Raw genomic sequence first — 14,730 nt, forward strand, 5'->3', positions numbered from 1 at the left:
AGGAATTAGGAGGGTCTCAGCGGCGGACGCGAGCAGATCCACCGCCTCACTGGCGATGGACTCTAGATCTTCTCCCGCGTCCCCTACCGAGTCCCCGTCCCCCTCCGGGAGGTCGCCGCTAGCAGCCGGCCCGTTGACCGCACGAGGTACGGCAAACGGCCCGGCCGCTCCATCCGGCCCTGGCTCTACCCCGATCCCACTCCCAAGATCGTCGGCAGAGGAATCCCCACTGGGCTCTTTTAAAATTGGTGCTGGGTCGGGAAGCGACAGCGGAAGGGGTTCCTCCTCCGCCCCAGGAACCGGGGAACACGGAGAGACCGGTCAAAGTAATGTTCCAGGTCCACCAAGTACCCCAGCTCCAAAGTAGGGGGCGAGGGTTGTTGTTCTTCCCCCTCCCCACCGCCACCCCCCGGCCCAGCGTGTGGATGTTCTGTGGACTTAATCATGTTTTCAGTTTCTGCCGAGTCGAGCAAATCCCGGGGGAAGTTGGATATTGGCTGGGCGGGCTCAGGTTCGGCCTTTTCGGCCCCGCCCGCCTCAGTCCCCGGGACGCTCGACCCGGCGGCTACGCATTCTTCCGCTGGCCCCACGCCCCCCACGACAGGCAGATCTTTCACGCCATCCCCGGGAGGCAGCGGCTGGGCAGCCTCGACTGTCTCACCCTCCCCGGGGACAGATTCCTCGTGCCTACGGTGCAGTTTGGGGGCGCTGGTGGGGGACGCGGGATACGCGGTGGGCACCGACTCCTCCGCGGAGGGATGTTGTTCCCCCTCCGCCTCATTGGAGCGGCGCCTCCTTTTGTTCCTGGGGGTGCGCGGAGGCAGGGAGACCCCCATGTCTGCCGAGGCCTCCCGCTCCACTCCCCCCTTTTTCTTGTCTTGCCCGCGCCCAAACCCCTCTGCGGTATTAGTCAAGGGCTCGGGCACGGGCTCAGGGCACCCCGCGCTCGCCGGTGACGGGGTTGGGCCGAGCGCGGTAAACAAATCGTCTGGCGCACCGAGGGGACCCGCCTCCAGGTGTTTCGCCTTCTTCCGCGCCTTCCTTCCGATCGGACGCTCTCCCTCCCCCCCGCCGGAGGCCGTGAAAACAAAGGCCCCCGACGATGCCCGCGCATCCACAGCTCCCGGCACGCGGATGCTACTAGGGGAGGGGTGGCGGCGGCGCCAGCCTTGGCCGCCCTCGGTGGTTTGGCGGCCTTGGAGATGAGAGGGTTACCTTATGATGATAGATTGAACAGACTGGGTCTTTACTCGTTGGAGTTCAGAAGGATGAGGGATGATCTTATAGAAACCTTTAAAATCATGAAAGAGATAGACAAGATAGAGGCAGAGAGGTTGTTTCCATTGGTGGGGGAGACTAGAACTAGGGGGCACAGCCTCAAAATACGGGGGAGCCAATTTAAAACTGAGTTGAGAAGGAATTTCTTCTCCTAGAGGGTTGTGAATCTGTGGAATTCTCTGCCCAAGGAAGCAGTTGAAGCTAGCTCATTGAATGTATTCAAATCACAGACAGATAGATGTTGAACCAATAAGGGAATTAAGGGTTATGGGGAGCGGGCGGGTAAGGAGCTGAGTCCATGGCCAGATCAGCCATGATCTTGTTGAATGGCGGAGCAGACTCGAGGGGCTAGATGGCCTACTCCTGTTCCTAATTCTTATGTTCTTATATAAAGCTCGTAAATCTTGTTCATTCTGTTCTTCCGTGTTTGAAGCTAGCAGGATATCGTCTACATATTGGATGACTGTGGATGACAGGGGAGGTAATTCTCGCAAATGGCTTTGTAAAGCCATGTGGAATACCGTAGGGCTGTTGTGGAAACCCTGCGGTAACCGGGTCCAAGTCTACTGTTGTCCTTGGACAGTGAAAGCAAACAACTGTCGAACCTCCGGTGCCAGAGGCACCGACCAAAATCCGTTGGCCATATCTATAACCGAGAAATATTTATGTTCCGGTTTGAGGGCATTAAAAATGGTGGAGGGATCTGCGACCAAAGGAGCTTTTTGATCAATACACTGGTTAGCTTTCCTATAATCGACAGTCAAACACCAAGTCTCATTAGATTTCTGTACCGGCCACACGGGGCTATTGGAGGAGCTATGCGTTTTAATAAGCACCCCTTGTTTCTCCAATTGCTGAATAACCGGAACCGGTAAGATTCCCGCGATGGCAGTTGGACTGATGGGATACTGTTTAGTTCATGGAGGCTTGGTCCCGGTAAATGACGCAGGCTCCATCTGGAGTAGGCCAAAATCGTTCTTATCTTTAGCCTATATCGGGTGTTCCTTCAATTCTTCTTTCTTCAAAGTTCTAATTGTCCATATCACCCGACCATCCTTGAAATGCAACAATGAATCTACTTGGATTAGAACGTCCATTCCAAAAAGGGGTTGATCTACTGGGCCTATCCAGACTGGTTTGGTTAGTTCATGTAGACCCAGCCCTATAAGTACCGGTGTTGTCCTTTTAATTTCCATTTTATGGCCCCCAAATCCATAGGCTTTACGTGCCCTACCACCCAACGGCAAAAAGTCTCCATATTGTAGGGGTAGGCACGTTAATTCCGCCCCTGTGTCTAAGAGACAGTCCACATCCTTATCACCCACCCTCACAGTTATATATTGCCCATCTCACCTCTGTTGTATTAGTGCGAGTAGGGGGGCCAGGGCGGGCTCTAATTGTTTTTTGCTATCCCAAGTAACTCCTTCTGTTGTTGTATTGTCAGTCGCTTAAATGCTTCGATTAGGTCATTATCTCGTGACAAGCCTGGTTTGTTGGCTGAATTGTATCCCTGGCTGCGTCCTCTTCCCCGGCCGTGACCCTGCTGTTTTGCCCTGCACGTCTTGGCCCAGTGACCTTCTTTCCCACAATAATGACATTTTTCAGGTAATTTTCCTAATGACTGTTTATCGGAATCCTGGGATTTCCATCCCATAGCCTGCACAGCTCGGACTTTAGCTCCCATATCCCTGTCTAATTGGTTGCATCGATCCCCCAACGCTTCAAAGGTAGTTCCTCTACCTTCCCAGTCCGGTAACACTATCTTAAGCATTTCAGACAGTTCTGGCTTTAGACCTGCCACAAAAGCTGCTTTCAGGGGTCCAAACACTTGTTCATCCATTTCCTCATTCATATTATTCATACCCGAATGTTCTAGCCACGTGCATCTCAACCACTTGTCATACTCCAGGACCTCCTTTTTGTTGGCAGGCTGCAATTTTTCCCCAGTCTGTCTTAGCTGGACTGAAGGCTTACAGCCAATGTTTAATCGCATCCCACCCTGCGTCTAATTCTTGCTCATCCCGCCCCAAAGCTTCTTCTACCTTGGCGTGCAATTTTCTTCCTTGTGTTTTTGGCACCATTATGGTCAAAATTTGCACTCCGTCCCAGGGATGAAGTTGATATATATTTCTTAAGCGGTCCAATTGGTCCCACGTTTTCACTCCCCCTTTCTTTGGATTGAGCAATTCCTTGGACCATTTATCAATTTTCTTTGGGTCTGCCGGATCATGAAATAAGAATTTTGCATCCACCCTTTTCTTCATTTTTTTGGTTCCATCCTCATCCGCAGTCTCTTCTGATTTGACTACAACTCGTTTTTTTTTAAACGGGGCAAAGCGCACCCCTAATGCTTCATCCTCCGACCCTCTATCGTCGGAGGATTCAGAATCCGTATCTATTCCTCGGTCGTGTCTTTGGGTTTGCGCTTTTAACTTATCCAAACATGGGTACCCTGGGAATTGACCGATACATTTTCCTTTTCCTATTACTGTCTCTTGACCTAATGATTTTTCCCATTCTTTAATTTCACCTTTTAGATCTTTAACTTCCGCTTCCGACTTTTCAAGTTCAAGCTTTTTATGTCTCAGCTGCTCACAAACTACTTGCAATTGGTCCTTTGTACTGGTCAGGTCCCTATCATGTTGGGAACGCGTTATAATCTCATTCCGCTGTTGGATCTGTCCCATAACAGCTAAGGACCATCTGGTTCACTCTTTATTTTTCATACGGGTCGTTTTTCCCCAGACCCTTTTGATCTCGTCCAAGGACCATTGTCCTTTAGAGGTACCGTATTTTCGTTCGATCTTCATACAGGTTTTAGATAAGTCGAATTGTTGCTCTATGTATTCTTTCAACTGTTGGAGGATTTCATCTATCGAAACCTCCGGTGGTGCCTGCCCACCTTTAACAGTTGTAGGCAATTCTTTACTCTTATCTCCTGCTGCCATAATACTTATTTCTTTACTGAGGTCTCGAGTCATAGGCTTTCCAGCCGATCAGTGGGTCGGTGATTAATTAACTAACACACCGTCGAAGTTAGACGTCTATGGGACCTCGAGCCGACTACCAACCGGAGGGTTCATAAACCGGAGGCTTTCGGAATCGCGTAGAAGGAGAGGCGAATTTAGACTTTTGACCGAGGACTTTTATAAAGAGGAGTCCTTACCTCAGTATGTAGGTCCGATGTCCAAAATTCAGTTTCTTTCCTCAGCGATGCTGTTCGTGACTCCAAAATTGTTAGATCTCTTAATTTTCAATGAGATGCAAACTCCGGTTGTAGATCTTTAAAATAATTTTATTCTGGAAGCTGCAACAAGCTACTGGCTGATTGTCAGTTCTTTGTCCTTCTAAAACACATGACAAAAAATGGCTGTTCTTATCCTGGATCAATTTACAGAAATGAACTCGCCTCCTTTGACCTTATTGGCTCAATTGACATATTGTTAACCCCTAATTGGCTCGCTGCCAAAAGTCCTGAAATGTCAAGTTGATTGATGACTTAAAGCAATGTGCTCACTTGCACGTAGACATGGGTCTGTGTTTTCTCAACTCTGCAGCCTGTCTGCAGCCTGTTTGAATTCTCTATCACTATATTTGTCCCAATCAATATTTGGATAGTTAAAATCTCCTCCTATTACTACCCTATGGTTTTTGGACTTCACAGCAATTTGCCTACATATTTACTCCTCTATCTCCCTCCCACTGGTTGGGGGTCTATAATACATGCCCAGCAGTGTGATCGCCCCTTTTTTATTTTTCAGTTCAACCCATATGGCCTCATTTGATGATCCCTCTAACATATCATCCCTCCTCACCGCTGTATTAGTTTCTTTAATCAGGTGTACCATCTTAAACATACTGATATTGAATTTGCCACTTTTTTGCCCATTCCACCATCTTATCAATATCCATGTCCTTTGGTCCACAGAATGATTGACACTGCCTCCTCTTTTAGAACTGTCTGCAAATTTGGACAAAGTTCTCAGACCTATATCCAAATATACAATTCACAGCAGCAGTCCCAGGACTGAACCCTGTGGGACACGACTATCCATGTCTAGCCAATCTGAGAATGTGTCCTTAACTCTTACTCTCTATTTCCTTCCTTACAACCAGTTTTTAATCCAGTTTGTCACATTTCCCCTAATTCCATACCCCTAATCTACTCCAATAGTCTCCTGTCAGAGTTTATCCAAAAGTCCATGTACATCACATCCACTGCATTTCACCCACCTATCATATCCTTCACCTTCTCAGGTTTGTCAAGCAAGATCAAGCTTTTTGAAATCTGTGTTGGCTGATTCTAATCACTTTCTTTTCAACTAGATTGTTAGTAATTTCATTTTAATGAAAATATCCAAATATTTCCCTACCACATATATTAAATAATTTAACAATTTACTCATATATTTATAGAATACTCACTGTTCTTCTTAATATTTTTTTAGATGCTTTCCTTATTCCTCTCTAAACCTATTTCCTTACTTTCTTGTACTTTCTCTTATTTTTATCATACCAATAGACCCTATATACCCTCTTCAATTGTAATTTTTTCTAACTTCTTTAGTTGTACAGGCATTCTGAAACTTAAAGTAGTATCATTTTTAATGGCATATATTTATCCTGCACCTTTGCGACCTCCTTTTTAAAAACACCCCATTGGTCATCTATAGCTCTGTGTTCCAATTTCTCTTTCCACCTCACCTTAGCGAGCTCACTCCTCGACCTCCTAAACATTAGCCTCTTCCAATTTGGTATCCTTATTTTTGTACTAACTTTTCCCCATTGTATTTGGATCGTAAACCTTATCATATTATGGCCATTATTCCCGACGTGCTATTTAACCATCTGCTTGATTTATTTCATTACTCATAACTAGATATAGCAACGCTCCCTCTTGTAATGATTAGAACATTCTGCTCGAGAAAGAATAGGTGAACATGACATTGGATGATGAGATTCATAATGAGATAAGTGCATTTAAAATAAAAAGAGGGGCTATATATTGCATCCACGCATTTTAAAAGAATCTAGGGAAGAGATAGCAGAGGCATTACTACACATATTTAATAATTCATTAGAAAAAGATGTAGTGCCAGAGGACTGATGGATAGCTAACGCAATACCTATATTTAAGAAGGGGGATAGAACATATCCAGGGAATTATAGACCAGTCAGCTTAATATTGGTGGTAGGAAAAATAATGGAATCTCTACTAAAATATAAAATAGAAGAACATCTTGAAACCAAAAATATAATAATGAATAGTCAGCATGGATTTCAAAAGGGAAAGTCTTGCTTGACCATCCTAATTGAACATTTTGAAGAGATAACAGAGAGAGTAGACAATGGTAATGCAGTAGATGTAATTTATCTAGATTTTCAGATGGCATTCAATAAGGTACTCCATAATAGACTCATGAACAAGGTCAGAGAATGCGGAGTCAGGGGACAAGTAGCAGAATGGATAGCTAGCTGGCTTCAAGACAGAAAACAGAGAGTAGGGGTAAAAGGTAGCTATTCACAGTGGCAGATGTGCTCCACAAGGATCACTGCTGGGACCACTGTTGTTCAAAATTTATATTAATGATTTAGACGTTGAAATCAAAAACACAATTTCTAAATTTGTGGATGACATCAAATTGTGGGGTGGGGGGGCGGGGGGGAATAGTCAATACCGAGGAGGACCGCAACAAATTTGAGGAGGACATTAATAAACTTGCAGGATGGGCATATAATTGGCAAATGAAGTTCAACACGGATAAATGTGAGGTATTACATTTTGATAGGAAAGATAGGAGTGTGCAGGTCAAGCTGGGGCAGAGGAACAAAGGGATCTCGGAGTACAAACATACAAATCACTAAAAGTTGTGACACAGGTTAGCAAGGCGATAAAGCAAACCAAGCACGAGGGTTTATTTCTAAAGGTATAGAATTGAAAATTAGGGAAGTTATGCTAAACCTGTCGTGAACCTTGGTTAGACCACACTTAGAGTACTGCATACAGTTCTGGTCACCATATTATAAAAAGGATAGAGAGGCACTGGAGAAGGTGCAGAGAAGATTTACAAGTATGATACCAGAAATACAAGGGTAAACATATCAGGAAAGGATGAACAGGCTCGATCTCTTTTCTCTTGAAAAAAGAAGGCTGAGGGGTGACCTAATAGAGGTCTTTAAAATTATGAAAGGTTTTGATAGAGTGGATACAGAGAGAATGTTTCCACTTGTGAGGAAGAGCATAATGAGAGGCCATCAATATAACAAAGTCACCAAGAAATCTAATAGGGAATTCAGAAGAAACTTCTTTACCCAAATAGTGGTGACAATGTGGAACTCGCTACCACAGGGAGTGGTTGAAGCGAATAGTATAGATGCATTTAAGGGGAGGTGAGACAAATATATGAGGGAAGAAGGGAATAGAGGGTTATGCTGATAGATTTAGATGAAGAAAGACTAGAGGAGGCTCAAGTGGAGCAGAAATGCCGGCATCAACTGGTTGGGCCAAATGGCCTGTTTCTGTGCTGTATGTCCTATGTAAAGGACTCCTACATACATTTTAGGAATTCTATTTCCTTTTCTCCATCTATTCCTTCCCTGTCCCAATCAGTGAGTGGATAAATAAAATCTAGAATAATAATGCTGTTATTCCTACTCACTTCTCTCATCAGTCTACAGGTTTCCTTTTCTGTTTCTCGGCCATAGTAAGGGGGCCTGTGGTAAAACCTCTTTAATGCAACATTCGCTCTTATGTATTTTTTTCTCTCTCTCTGACTCCAATGGCAGCTGGTACTTTTTCCACCTTTCACACCCTATCTAGGCTAAGCATTTTCTAACTTCTGCCATTCACATTTGAAGTCGGCCCATCATCCCTTTTGTCTCTCTAATCTCTCCTGTCTATCACCCTATCATAGACCTTCCTTTTTGTTCTTTCTTCCCCTCCCCCTTCCAGTGCTCCTTAGGATTCTGTTATTTTCGAACATTCACCACTTCTGATGAAGGGTCATTGACCTGAAATGTAAACTCTGTTTTTCTCTTCACAGATGCTGCCCAACCCGCTGAGATTTCCAGCATTTTCTGTTTTTATTTTAGATTTAGATGCCAGCATCCGCAGTATTTTGAGTTTGTACTCCCTTTTTTGAATTTGATTGATAATTCTTTGATAATTGTAATGCACCTGTGAATATGCTTACAGGTTTGTAACCAAAAGAGTTGTAGAGCTGTTGATGCGCCAGACGAGCTGGCATGGCGCCTATCCTGGGCCGATGGTCGGTGCGCGGCCAATGCCATCGAGTCACTAAAAACAGCACTGGGCCCTGACTCCGTGAGGTATGTCGAGGAGGCTCAAGCACGTGGGGAAATCCCATTCGAACTGACCCCCATCCGGACGGAATTCCTCATCGGCACCAAGCCCCGAAACCTCCCTCGGGAGTTGGCGCCGCACAACTTGAGCCTCCTCCGGGAAATCCCCTCCGTGCCTTTCAGTTCTGCGCAGAGGGGTTTCCTGTATGGGCTGTTCTTGCACACTCTCAACCTTGCCATCCTCGTCTGCCATCCGGACACGCCATGGCGCACCATCTTGCCGTCCGGAGGAGGTGGGGGTCCCCGATGGAGTGCACTCTACGCTATTTATCGGGAACTTGGCCTTGAGGGTGATGCATGGAGCAGTCCTGTGCAACAAATTTTTAAGTCGGTTCACGGGTTTCTGCGGTCTGGAAGAGTCCGTGTTCCATGTTTTTATCGAATGCACGAGGTTGCAGCCCCTGTTCCATTATTTAAAGGGGCTGCTCCTCAAATTCTGGTTGCACTTCAGTCCCACACTCCTGATCTTTGGACACCCTGTGCGGAGGGGAGCGGGTAGGTCCGAAGCCCTCCTCGTAGGACTGCTCCTGGGCACGGCCAAGGGTGTCATCAGCTGGTCCAGGTAGCGGGCGGTCGAGGGGGTCGTTCAACCTGACTGCCTGCCTCTCTTCCGTGCGTACATCCGCGCCAGGGTGTCCTTAGAGATGGAGCACGCAATGTCCACCGGTACGCTCGCGGCCTTCCGCGAGAGGTGGGCGCCGGAGGTACTGGAATGCATCATCACCCCCGGCAACCTAATTTTAATTTGATTTTATAAGTTTTAAAGTTCTATTTGTTTTATTGCCGGGTTTTTAGTGTCCCCCGAGGCAGGAGGGCACTCGTATAATTTGCCTCTTGGTGCCCTTAAAAAAAAAGACAAAAAACCCCCAAAAAACCCAAAAAAAGGGCACCTGAAAAGTGTTTGGAGTGTTCCCCCCCCCCCTTTAATAAGGGGGCACTTGATTTAACGTTTATTTTTGTTTTGCAACAAAAGAGTTGTAGAGCTGTTGATGCGCCAGACGAGCTGGCATGGCGCCTATCCTGGGCCGACGTCCGGCGCGCAGCCGATGCCATCGAGTCGCTAAAAACAGCACTGTGCCCTGATTCCGTTAGGTGTGTCGAGGAAGCTCAAGCATGTGGGGAGATCCCGTCCGAACTGACCCCCGTCCGGACGGAATTCCTCATCGGCACCAAGCCCAGAAACCTCCCTCGGGAGCCGGCGCCACACAACTTGAGCCGCCTCGGGGAAATCCCCTCCGTTCCTTTCAGTTCTGTGTGGAGGGGTTTGCTGTACGGGCTGCTCTTGCACACTCTCCACCTTGCCATCCTCGTCTGCCATTCGGACACGCCATGGTGCACCATCTTGCCATCCGGAGGAGGCGGGGGCCCCCGATGGAGTGCACTCTGCGCGAGAGTCCTTCCCTTATTTATTGGAGACTTGGCCTGGATGGTGGTTCATGGAGCAGTCTCGTGCAATAAGTTTTTAAGTCGGTTCACGAGCTCTCAGGCCGTCTGTAACTTCTGCGGCCGAGAGGAGTCTATGTTCCACACTTCTATGGAATGTGTGAGGTTGCAGCTCCTCTTCCAATATTTGAAGGGGCTGCTCCTCAAATTCTAGTTGCACTTCAATCCCACACTCCTGATCTTTGGGCACAGTGTGCGGAGGGGAGCGGGCAGGTCGAAAGGCCTCCTCATAGGGCTGCTCCTGGGCATAGCCATGGGGGCCATCAGCCGGTCCAGACAGCGGGCGGTCGAGGAGGTCGTTCAGCTCAACTGCCTGCCTCTCTTCCGCGGTTACATCCGAGCCAGGGTGTCCCTGGAGATGGAGCACGTGGTGTCCACCGGTACGCTCATGGCCTTCCGCGAGAGGTGGCGCCGGAGGGACTGGGTTGCATCATCACCCCCCGGCAACCAAATTTTAATTTGAACCACATAATGTCTGAAGTTTAATTTGTTTAAGTTGTCGGTTTTAGTGCCCCGCCCCCCCCCGCCCCGCCTTTTAGCCAGGAGGCACTTGTATAATTTGTGTTTCTACTGCCCTCAAAAAAAATACAAAACAAAAAAAAATGAGGGGGCACTTGAAAAGTTTTTGGAGTGTGCCCCTCCCCCCCTTTAAACAGGGGGGGCACTTGATTACTGATACAACTAAAATAATTATAGAGCTGTTGAGCCAAGCCCCGAAACCTCCCTCGGGAGCCAGCGCCTCACAACTTGAGCCTCCTCCGGAAATCCCCTCCGTGCCTTTCAGTTCTGCACAGAGGGGTTTCCTGTATGGGCTGCTCTTGCACATTCTCAACGTTGCCATCCTCGTCTGCCATTCGGACACGCCATGGTGCACCATCTTGCCATCTGGAGGAGGCGGGGGTCCCCGATGGAGTGCTCACTACGTGGGAGTCCTCCCTCTATTTATTGGGGACTTGGCCTGGGGGGTGTTGCACAGAGCAGTCCCGTGCGATAAATTTTTAAGTCGGTTCCTGGGCTCCCTGGCTGCCTGTAATTTCTGCGGTCTAGAGGAGTCCGTGTTCCATGTTTTTGTTGAATGTGCGAGGTTGCTGCCCCTCTTCCAATATTTGAAGGGGTTGCTCCTCAAATTCTGGTTGCACTTCAGCCCCACGCTCCTGATCTTTGGGCACCGTGTGCAGAGGGGAGCGGGCAGGTCGGAAGGTCTCCTCATAGGACTGCTCCTGGGCATGGCCAAGGTGACCATCAACCAGTCCAAACAGCGGACGGTCGAGGGGATCGTTCAGCCCGACTACCTGCCTCTCTTCTGCAATTACATTCGAGCCAGGGTGTCTCTGGAGATGGAGCATGAGGTGTCCAGTGGTATGCTCACGGCCTTCCGCGAGAGGTGGGCACCAGAGGAACTGGAGTGAATCAACACTCCAGGCAACCAAATTTTGATTTGAATTAAGTTTACTGCCAAAAGTTAATTTGTTTATTGTGTCGGTTTTAGTGCTCCCCCCCTTTAATCAGGACCACTTGTATTAATGGTGCAACAAAAATAGTTGTAGAGCTGTTGAAGTAAGCCCCGAAACCTCCGTTGGGAGCTGGCGCCTCACAACTTGAGCCTCCTCGGGGAAATCCCCTCTGTGCCTTTCAGTTCTGCATGGAGGGGTTTCCTGTACGGGCTGCTCTTGCACACTCTTCACCTTGTCATCCTCGTCTGCCATCTGGACACGCCATGGCGCACCATCTTGTCGTCCGGAGGAGGCGGGGGTCCCCAATGGAGTGTTCTCTATGTGGGAGTCCTCCCTTTATTTATTGGGGACATTGCCTGTAGGGTGTTGCATGGAGCAGTCCCGCGCAATAGATTTTTAAAGCGGTTCACGGACTCCCAGGCCGCCTGCCATTTCCGCTGTCTGGAAGATTCCAAGATCTATACTTATGTTGAGTGTGCGAAGTTGCAGCCCCTCTTCCAATATTTGAAGAGGCTGCTCCTCAAATTCTGGTTGCACTTCAGTTCCACACTCCTGATCTTTGGGCATCCTGTGTGGAGGGAAGCGGGCAGGTCGGAAGGCCTCCTCATAGGACTGCTCCTGGGCCTTCAGCCGGTCCAGGCAATGGCAGTCGACGAGGTCATTCAGCCCGACTGCCTGCCTCTCTTCCGTGGTTACATCGAGCCAGGGTGTCCCTGGATATGAAGCATGCCGTGTCCACCAGTACGCTCGTGTCCTTCCGCGAGAGGTGGGCACCAGAAGGACTGGAGTGCATCATCACCCCTGGCAACCAAATTTTAATTTGATTTAAGTTTACTGTCTAAAGCTTCATTTGTTTAAGTCTGTTGGTTTTACTGCCCCCCTTTAATCAGGGCCACTTGTATTAAAGTTTGCAACAGAATAGTTGTAGAACTGTTGAAACCCCCACCTGCTGGGCCAGAGGTTGGTGGCGGGGAGGGTGAGGAACCCCAATCTCCGTCCCTGACATTGGCGCCGGGGGACTTGGAGGAACTGGAGGTGTTTTTCGGCCCAGTTTCTCTGTGCTCCCCGGTGCCTGGGGCGGAGGGGGACCCCCGTCCGCTGCCTCTTTCTGACCTGGCATCCCAGGAGGAACCCGGGGGGACTCCTCTGCCGACGATCCTGGAGGTGGAATCGTGGCAGAGGTAGGGTGGATGATGTGGCCGGGCTGTTTGCCGTACCCCGTGCGGTCGACAGACTAGCCGCTGGTGGAGACCTCCCGGAGGAGGACGAGGACTCGGTGGTAGGCACGGGAGAGGATTTAGAGTCCATTGCCAGTGAGGCAATGGATCTCCTCATGCCCGCCTCCTTCCTGCCAAGGAACTCCGGGACTTTTTGGCGGAATGCCAGGGTCGCCGCAATAGACCATCTGGCCCTGGACATATGGTCTGAGCCGGCGTTGTTCATCAGGTCCGTCCACACCGCCGTCAAAACCATGGGCACGGACAGGACCGTATCAAAACAAGAACATCTTAAGCTGCACCGGCTCAAAACGTTCCTCGCTGGGTTGCTGAGGGAGTGGAGGTCATCGCACGACTCCCCTCCCCCCCCCCACAGTAGTATAAGGTAGAGGTTGCACTATGCTCTTGTCATGAAGATAACCATAGCCAGCCTCAACATCAACGGTGGCAGGGAGGCACGCCGTAGATTTAACAATTTTTCGCTCCTACGGGAGGGGAAATATGCGGTGTGCGACCTGCAAGAAACCCACACTGTTCAGGGAGACGAGGTCACGTGACTCCTGGAATGGTAAGGAGAGGTCCGCATGATCTACCTCACTGCCACTTCTTGTGGGGTGGCTATCTTGCTGGCCCCACATTTTCAGCCGGAGATCTTGGGGGTCGAGGAGCCTGTGCCAGACCGCTTGTTCCATGTCACGTTTCGCCTGGGGGATGAGCCACTCCATCTCGTGAACGTGTACGCCCTCCAGCCCGGCCCACAGCAAGTGCGCTTCTTCGAAGAAGTGTCCACTCGTCTAGGCTCCATCGATGTCGGCGACTGCATTGTCCTCGGGGGGGATTTTAACTGCACCCTTGAGGCGAGGGACCGCTCCCGTGCCCCGCAGAGCATGACGGTGATGGAAAAGTTGAGGGACCTGGTAGAGTCTTTCGACGGTGGACGTCTGGCAAAATCTCCATCCCGACTCCAGCGCCTTTACTTGGGTGAGGCCTGAAAGAGAATGGTCCAGAATAGACCGCCTTTACGTATTCCGGGCGTACGTCTCCTGCGTTCCGGCAGCTTCCATGCGGCCGGCGCCGTGCTCGGACCACCACCTGGTGTGGGCGGAGCTTGCATCGCTCTGCGCAAGGATGGGGTCCGCGTACTGGCACTTTAACAACCTGCTGCTGTAGGACGTGCGGTTCCAGGATTTGTTCTGTCAGTTCTAGTCCGACTGGAGAAGGAAGCAGGAGGGCTTCCCCTCCTTGAGGTTATAGTGGGACGTGGGCAAGGCTCACGTCTGTCTTTTCTGTCAAGAGTACGCGAAGGGGTTGACCAAGAGGTGGGAGGCCAGGGTGGGGTGCATGGAGAAGGAGATGCTCGACCTAGAAGCCCGTCTCAGTCAAGTCGTCGAGGACCCGGCCCTGCAGACGGTGTACGAAGCGAAGAAGGCCGCGCTGAAGGACCTGCAGCTTGTCGGGTCCCGAGGCGCGTTCGTGAGATCGCGTATCTGGTTCCTGCGGGATCTGGACCGCGGCTCCCCCTTCTTCTACTCGCTGGAAAAAAGACATGGGGTCCGTAAGCAGCTCTTGACACTGCTGGGCGACGATGGATCTCTGGTCTCAGATCTGGAGGGCATCAGCAACAGGGCCCGAGACTACAATGGGACTCTGTTCCCTCCAGATCCGTCCAATGAGGAAGTGCGCAGAGTTTTGTGGGAGGACCTGCCTAAGGTTGGCCCGGAGTGCGACGAAAATCTGGTCGCTCCGCTAAGCCTGGCGGAGCTGACCGGTGCCCTCGACCAGCTCTCAAGGGGAAAGTCCCCGGGGCTGGACGGGCTGTCCGTGGAGTTCCACAGGGCGTTCTGGGACGTCCTGGGGGGCAATTATGCGCGGGTTCTGGGGGAAAGTCTGGCGACCGGGGAGATGCCCTTCTCTTGGCGCAGGGCAATCATCGTTCTGCTGCCTAAGAAGGGCTATCTCCAGCTACTTAAGAACTG

Source organism: Pristiophorus japonicus, chromosome 1 (assembly GCF_044704955.1).
Source record: "Pristiophorus japonicus isolate sPriJap1 chromosome 1, sPriJap1.hap1, whole genome shotgun sequence".
Classification (NCBI taxonomy): Eukaryota; Metazoa; Chordata; class Chondrichthyes; family Pristiophoridae; genus Pristiophorus; species Pristiophorus japonicus.